Genomic DNA, 7,971 nt, shown 5'->3' on the forward strand with positions numbered 1-7,971 from the left:
ATCCTATCAGAACATAGTATTTGACTATTTGTAACAATTTTGCCTTTCAACTACTATTAATTATCAAATACATTAATTTCTGAAATAAAAGTGATAAAAGCATTTGCAAATTAATTTCTGAAATAAAAGTGATAAAAGCATATGCATCATACAGTAACATTTTTAAAGACGCTTTTAACTTCAATTTCCAATTCAATTTCAATTGCAAATTTTGCTTTCACAGCTACATACAGTAACATTTTCCAAGGTCCTATATCCTCAAAGCTGTTTTGAAGCTGAAACTTTATTTAGGTACTCATTTTGCGTTAATTTCAAATCAGTCTGACTTTGAGATATTCATATCTGTTTGGTGACTTAACAGGGGAAATAAGTGTAAGTTAGGCCGTAAGTTACTCGGGCACATATGAAATTTCTACTCAGATTATTTTTTTGTAATTCTACAATTGAATTAGGAAATTCTTTCTTTTTTAACTCAGGCCCATGTTAGAGGTTACATTTAAGATATGTGCATCTGTTAATCATATCTTAAATAGTAACATGGTCATACATTCAGGCAATTTAATGCATGATAAAATGGGAAACCAGTAGGGCTGTTCAAAGCTTTGAGTGCTGATTTGATTCAGAGGAGATTCAGCCCAATTCTGTGGCCATATCTCCAAATCCAGATTGAATCAGGGGACCAATAAAAAGGTCTGAATCAATTCAATTCAATGATTTGGGCAGTCCCCACCCACTGTAGCAGGGAGCTGGAGCCAGACTTGGGGGTGGGGTAGGGGAGCAGGGGGCTGGAAGAGGGCAGAAACCCTGGGGGGAACCCTGCCAGGCCCCATACCCTGCCTGTTCCGCCAGCCCCTGTGAGCACCCCCTGACCCCTGCCCGCTGTCCCCAGCTCCCCCCACCCCATGGCTGCCCTACCTGCCCCAGATCCTGCTGCTTTAAAAAAAAAGCCCCTACTCACCAGGTGCAGTTAGGCAGGGGGGCCAATCCCTACTGCCCCCCACTCCCCCCTTGCTGCATGGAGGGCTTTGCATGAGCCCCCTGACCTCTCCACGCTGTCTCAGCCTCTGCTAAGGCTGCCCTGCCCGCTCCAGCTCTGGCCTTTTAAAAAAAAAACCACCCAAAAAACCCCCAAACTCACCAGCTCCTGCAGCAGCCTTAGGGCTTTGTGGGGCTTGTGGAAGAGCCCCCCATGTTGTGCAGGGCAGCAGGAATTGCCCCCCACTAGGCAGAAACTGATGTTTTTGGGGGTTTCTTTTCCTGCAAAGGGCTGGAGCTGGGGTGGGCAAGGCACCCATGGCTGGGACAGTGGGTGGGGGTCAGGGGCGCTTGTGCAGAGCCCCCCATGCAGTGTGGAGCAGTGAGGGGCAGCGATGATCACCCTCCACCCCTACTCAGCAGCATCCAGTAAGTGCAGGCTCTTTTTTTTTTTTTTCAAAGTGCCAGGAGCTAGGGCAGGTGGGGCGGCCCTTGCCAGGGCTGGGAGAGCGGGCAGGGGATTCAGAGTGTGTGATTCAGAGATTCGGTAGCAGCCAGATCTCTGAATCAGATTTGACTGAATCGATTCTGGGCAGTGATTTGCATCACTGAATAGAATCACTGTCCCCCAGATTGGCTAAATCTGAATCTGAAGCAAATACTAGCCGCTTCGCACAGGCCTAGAAACCAGCCACTAAATTACTCCACAAAATATATGCAATATTGTTTTGACTGGTTTCCAAGGCACCTTAAATTGAATATGTGCCAGGGTCTCCACCATGCAGTCTGATGACAGCAAGCCAACAGGGCTTGGTTGACAGTTCCTCCATGTTGGGAGGCTGACAGCTGTGTGGTGCAGGCCTACATGTGGTGCGGGCTTCCTAGTCATGGGGAGAACCAAGGTTTCTTGAGACCCAGCTGGTTGTCAGCCCAGATGCACATGCAGTTTTCTGATAACCCTGGCACACGAGGACCCTAAAATGAGGGGACCTCTCTGAAATCCTGGGTGCCCTGGTATGGCAGAACACTGTTTGTGCAGCTGGACTGTGTATAATGTTCTCTGACAACCTGGTGTATGGGGCTTTGGGAAAGGCCCCATACCATACTAAGATCTCCAGTTAGTTTTGGTGTGGTCCCAGAGCTGACACTGACAGCCAGCTGTGGTGTGAGCACCTGGCTTTCAACTTGTCAGTGCAGAGAGAGCCCTGGCTTATGTTCCCAGGCTCCCTGCTGGACTGGCAAGTAGTAATGGTGCAATTGGGACTGATCTCTGATCCCAGCAATTACACCTCCTGCAGTTTTAGGATGGAGGATCAGATCCCACTACAGTATTAAATGAATATGCACCAAGGGCCTCAGAAATCTTGCTAGCACTTCATAAGGGTGAAATGTATCCAGTAGTTTATTCTTCTTAAGCATACAACAAGAACAGGGCTGGAACTCACATTTTGGGAGGCATGGTGAGACATTCTAGCTTTTTTTCTGCTACACCCCTTTATAGATGCCTTCAAAGTATTGAATGTTATGTGTACCTGAACTGTTTTATTTTAGTCAGGAAATCCCAGTATCAAAAAAAAACCTGCAGGGGAAAAAAAAAGCAGCTCAAGGCATGCTAATGGAGTAGTTCAAAGCAGGCCACTTCAAAGAGCATATCTTCCAAATGATAGCTGCCCAGATGGCAGGGCAGGGGAAAACATGGCAGCAGTGCTGCTCTAAGGCCAACTGCAGAGCCACAGACCACTGGCAGCTGGCCCAGAGGTGCAGACAGCTCTGCTTCAGTGCCCATGCTACAGCCCAGGTGCTCATGAATTCCCCATTCAGGTCTGGGAGGCATGCAGACATGGCCCTGTACGTCCAAGGGGGTTGACACAGGTCACAGCCAGGCAGCAGCCCCCACTGTTAGACTACTGAAGTGGGTAGAGGGTGCAGGGTCCACTCTAGGTCAGGGATGCTGCAGCAGTCCATCTGGCATAAGGGGCTAGTCTTCTCATGAATTAACTGCCCAGGCCTCAGAAGCTCCTGAGAGCAAGTAGCTCTGAGCTTCTTGCCAGGGCAGGTTTTTATACTGCTGGGGCCAGGACAGGTGCTGGCCGCAGCCTTCAGTTCCCCCTGACTTCAGATCAAGGAGAAGCTGAGCAGGGTCAGCTTGCCCCAAGTGGCACAACTTGCCCCACTCCAAAATGTATGTTCAGGCATGTGTGCTAAGACTCAGATCTCTGGCACAAACTTGTGCTGCTTCTGTTTGAGCTGCTGCATGTGCACGTGCCTGCATGTGTGGATACACCTCCATGGTACATAGAACCTTTTGATCCAGACCACAGGCATAGGGCTTCAGCAGCATTTGGCAGCAGGGGGCTTTCCTGCTACTGTGAAGACAAGCATCAGCTGAGGGAGCATTCTGTGACACCACAGAGAGAAACAATGGTTGGGGGGAGGTCCAAGCGCCTGCTATTCTACCAATCTCTGATTCATGGTGTGTCATTCCTGCCGACAGCTAGAAAAGTTTGCCCACCCCTGATATAGTCTAACCCCTGCCTGAAGCAGCATAATCCCTATCCAAATCATGCCATATTGTCTAATATATTACCAGCAATCCAGGATTTCCATTTGCAATGGAAAAACATGATAAAATGCATATTATTTTAATTTTAAGGAGAAAAACCTAGATTGCCTCCTTTAAAGGAGAAAAATATGGGTTAAAGCAGGTTTCCCCTTGCAGGCTGGCAGAGTTCTAACCTGCCAAGGGGCTGGGGGGAGCAGGAGGAGAGCAGTCAGGTGGGGGGAGCATGTGTACACATACACATACATGCATATGGCTGCCAGGCAGCCTGAAGAGCAGTTCCTGAAGTTAAGTCTGAATGGAGGGGTGGGGGTGGTATTTGAGGCCTCATAGTGAGAGAGGAAGGTTGTTTGTCAGGGCTGGGGCTGCTTCCCAGCCTAGATGGTGCATGGAGCTTGAGGCCTGGGGCCATGTGCAGCCACAGGGTGCAGGCGGACAGCAGGATGGGGCTATGGAAGCCTTGTCTGTGGGGTAGGGGGAAGCTGGATCCCCACTGCAACCTGCACTCCTGGACATGGGGGTACACATGCGTCCCAGATTTGTGTTTGGGGCGGGGATGGGTGCAGGCTGCTCACTGTGGACTCGGGCTCCCCACCATGCTGCCCTCCCCCTGGGGCCTCCATGGCCCAGTGAGCAGAACCTGGCATGGCAGGGCAGAGCAAGGCTGGTCAGGGAAGCTCAGTGCTGCTTTCCCCCACAAGTTGCTATGGTGCTATGGTGAGGCACCCCTGCCTGCCTGGCAGCAATGAGGGGCATAGCCTTGCATTGCGACCTCCCACTGGTGCTCATGGGGCTGACACAGAGCTTCCCTGCCTGGCCCTGTGGGTCCCACCTCCTGGGTTGCAGAGGTCCCAAGAACATGGTCCCTTTCCCCCCATTACAGGAGGCTGACACCTGCCCTTCCCCACCCCAAACAGGCTCCACTCTGCTTGTGCCACCCATGGGGGAGAGGGACCCAGGCTCCATGCTCTGCTCCCCACTGAGGCCATAGCAGCCATTGCCTCCCACATGTGGTAGCTGGGGTTCTGGTGCTGCTGAAGGTGGCAGGGGACTGAAGACCTGGGTTCCTGGCCCTGCAGACCTGGCAGCTGGGGCTGGGGTCTCTCCAAATAACAACTGCGCACCAGAATGAATGCACAGCAGAAATCTATCAAAGAAAAAAATACTCAGTTACCTGTGGGGACACATTTCTCACAAGACAACCACTCTCTCTCCAATCTCTCAATTCTAATCCTTGAAGGGAACTGACAAAACACTTCTCAGAGACAAGCCTATGAACTTCATTTCATCAATCTCCTGAGTACAAAAAATCATGGACTAAATGTAGATGTTGGATTTATGACACATTATAACCTGCCTGACACCTGACTCCCCAGGTACTTCTCCACTATTAACCTGCTACATTCATCCCCCTTCCACCCCACACCAAGCCTGTCTCTTATCTACTGACTCCTCTGTTTTCATCTTCACTGACTGCCTGTCTTGCATGCAGACCAGACCAGCATCTGGCTTTTTTATTATTCATTCCATCCAGGAAGAGCACACGCCAACTGTACAGGTTTCCTTAGCCTGATGAAGGGTTTTTAAGCCCAAAAGCTTGCTAATTTTTTTCCCCAACTATTTAAGTTGATCTAATAAAATATATCAGATTCACCCAAAGAACCTTGGCAATCAACCTTATCACACAATTATGAGACATAGTACCCTAACTTGCCACAGAGAAAGGGGACAACAGCAGCAAGTGTCCTGATGCTACAAGTGTTGCTCTAATGTTCCAAAGAAAAGAGACATGCCCCTTTCCCCACCACCACCACTACAGAGGAAGACAAAACCCCCTATAGTCTATACCAAGGGTGGGCAAAGTCTGGCACACAGACTGGATTGGGCTTGCAGTGGACTCCATTTTTCAGCAACTCCTGTGGCTCCTGGCTGCTGACACTGGACCCAGCCCCACTGCTTGGGCACCCTGGCCCACCTCCCCCCCCCCCAACTGGGGGTGAGATCTACACGAGCAGGGCACATGGCCAGACATCTAGGCCTGGAGTGGCCAGGAATGAGATGGGTGGGCAGGACTGGGAAGACCCCAGGATCGTGCAGTGATGACAGCATGGGGCAGGGCCAGGGCAGAGCTATGATCCACTGCCTACATGATCCTGCAATGGGTGAGGGTGCCGCAGGCAGGGGTGTGCAGGGAGTGGATCATGGTTCTGCCCTGACCCCACCCTATGCTGTTACCACTGCAAGATCCCAGCCCTGGCCCTGGAGCAGCTTCCCACATACCTCTTGGCCAGTCTCCATGGAGACCCCACTAGTGCAGGAATGCGACAGTGTGGTGCCAATCCAGGGCAGAGCCCTCATTCTGCAGCTTCAAGCTGTCATGCCCCCACACTCCTGGGATCTCTGCAGAAACTGACTGGAAGCTACATAGGTAGGGGCTGCTGGGAAATGGAGTCTAGCCACCAGCCAGACCCACCATTTTGCCCACCGCTGGTCTCTACTAACCTGACCATAGGGTAAAATTACCTCTTGCTCCCAAATTTGGTGATTGGTCTGACCCCATGTTGCTGGGAAAGATCCTCTAGCCAGAAACATCTGGGTTTAGTCCCTGCAGGAGCATTGTTTCATAGTTGGTAAGGTCAGAAGGGACCTGAGCAAAGCATCAAGTCTGACCCCCTGTCATGGGCAGGAAAGAATTCTGGGCTCAAATGACCATAGCTAGGTGTCTCTCTAGCCTCCTTTTAAAGATCCCTAGGGTAGGAGCAAGCACCACTTTCCTTGGAAGTTGTTTCCAGATCCTATCTGCCCTGACTAGGAAGTTCTGCCTCCTGATGTCTAGCCTGAATCTACTCTCAGTCAACTTATTGCCTTTATTCCACTGCTCAGGGGAACAGGGACATTCCAATTGCCAGTCCCCCTTGGCCAGTTTATAGATGGCCACCAGATCCCCTCTCAGCCTTCTCTTGTGGAGGCTGAACAGGTTCAGGTCCTGTAGCCTCCCCTCATAGAGCCTGCCCTGCTGCCCCCTGATCATGTGAGTGGCCCTCCTCTGGACCTTCTTGATGTTGTCCACATCCCTCCTGAAGTGGGGCACACTGAACTGGACACAGTACTCCAACTGTGGCCTGACCAGTGTTGCACAGAGGGGAAGGATCACCTCCTTGGACCTACTTGTGATGCATTTTTGGATGCATGACAAGGTGCAGTTCACCTTCCTGACCGCATCCTCACATTGTCAGCCCATATTCATCTTGGAGTCAGTAATGACTCCAAGATCCTTTTCTGCCTCTGTGCTGATGAGAAGGGAGTTCCCCAGCCTGTAGGAAGGCTGATGGATCTTCCTCCTCAGGTGCAATATCTTGCCCTTCTCAGTATTGAAACCCAGAAACTTGGTGGGATTCATCCCATGACTGGGCAGTTAGCATTAGGGGCTATAGGCTTTACAGGCAGGATAGAGAAGGAGGGATAGGTGGGGGTGTGGTGCTCTATGTCAAGGAGCAATACATATCTTTTGCTAGCAAAATGGGGTCAGAGGAGGGGCAAGCTGAAGTGCTCTGGATCAAGATACAAGGGGGCCGTGGGGAGAGGGATTTAACGATGGGGGTCTACTACAGACCCCCCCAACCAAGGGGAGGAGCTGGACCAGGAATTTTTGGGCCAGCTTGCAGAGGCACTTAAGACAAGAGATGTAGTTGTCATGGGTGACTTCAATTACCCAGACATCTGCTGAGAGGAACAGTCAGCCAGGTCAGACCATTCCAGGAGGCTCCTAGCTGAGATACTGGACCTCCTCTTAATTCAGGAGGTGCACAGTCCCACCAGAGGAAATGCCCTGTTGGACCTGGTCCTGGCCACAGGCAATGACCTGGTAAGGGGCCTCCAGGTCCTTGACCACCTGGGTGATAGTGATCATTGCTTGCTGGAGTTTACCATCCAGTACAGGGTGTCAAGGGCCAGCAGCTAGGCAGTAGCCCTAGACTTCAAGAGGGCCAGCTTCAATGAGTTGAGATTAGTGCGAGAGGCACTGGGGTTCTCAAGGGCAGGGGAACTCAGTGCCCAAGATGAGTAGTCATTCCTTAAGGAGACAATACTCAGGGGCCAAAGGGTGACTATCTCAACAAAAAGCAAGGGGGGCAAGAGTGCCTGAAAGCCCCCCCGGCTCACCAAGGGTGTACGGGAATGCCTGATTGCCAAAAAGGCAGCGTACACCTGGTGGAAGGGGGGTGCTATCTTCAAAGAGGAGTACACCTCCTCTGCTGGGGCCTGTAGGGGGGCTGTCAGGAAAGCTAAGGCGGATATAGAGCTTGGACTTGCATCCAAAATCAAAGATAATAAAAAGTCCTTTTTCAAATATATAGGGAGGATGAAGAAAGCACCGGGAAATGTGGGGCCCCTGCAAGATCCTCTGGGCAATCTGGTGGTTGCGCCAGAGGAGAAAG

The sequence above is a fragment of the Crocodylus porosus genome, unplaced genomic scaffold (assembly GCF_001723895.1).
Source record: "Crocodylus porosus isolate Cpor-Errol unplaced genomic scaffold, CroPor_comp1, whole genome shotgun sequence".
NCBI classification, from domain to species: domain Eukaryota; kingdom Metazoa; phylum Chordata; order Crocodylia; family Crocodylidae; genus Crocodylus; species Crocodylus porosus.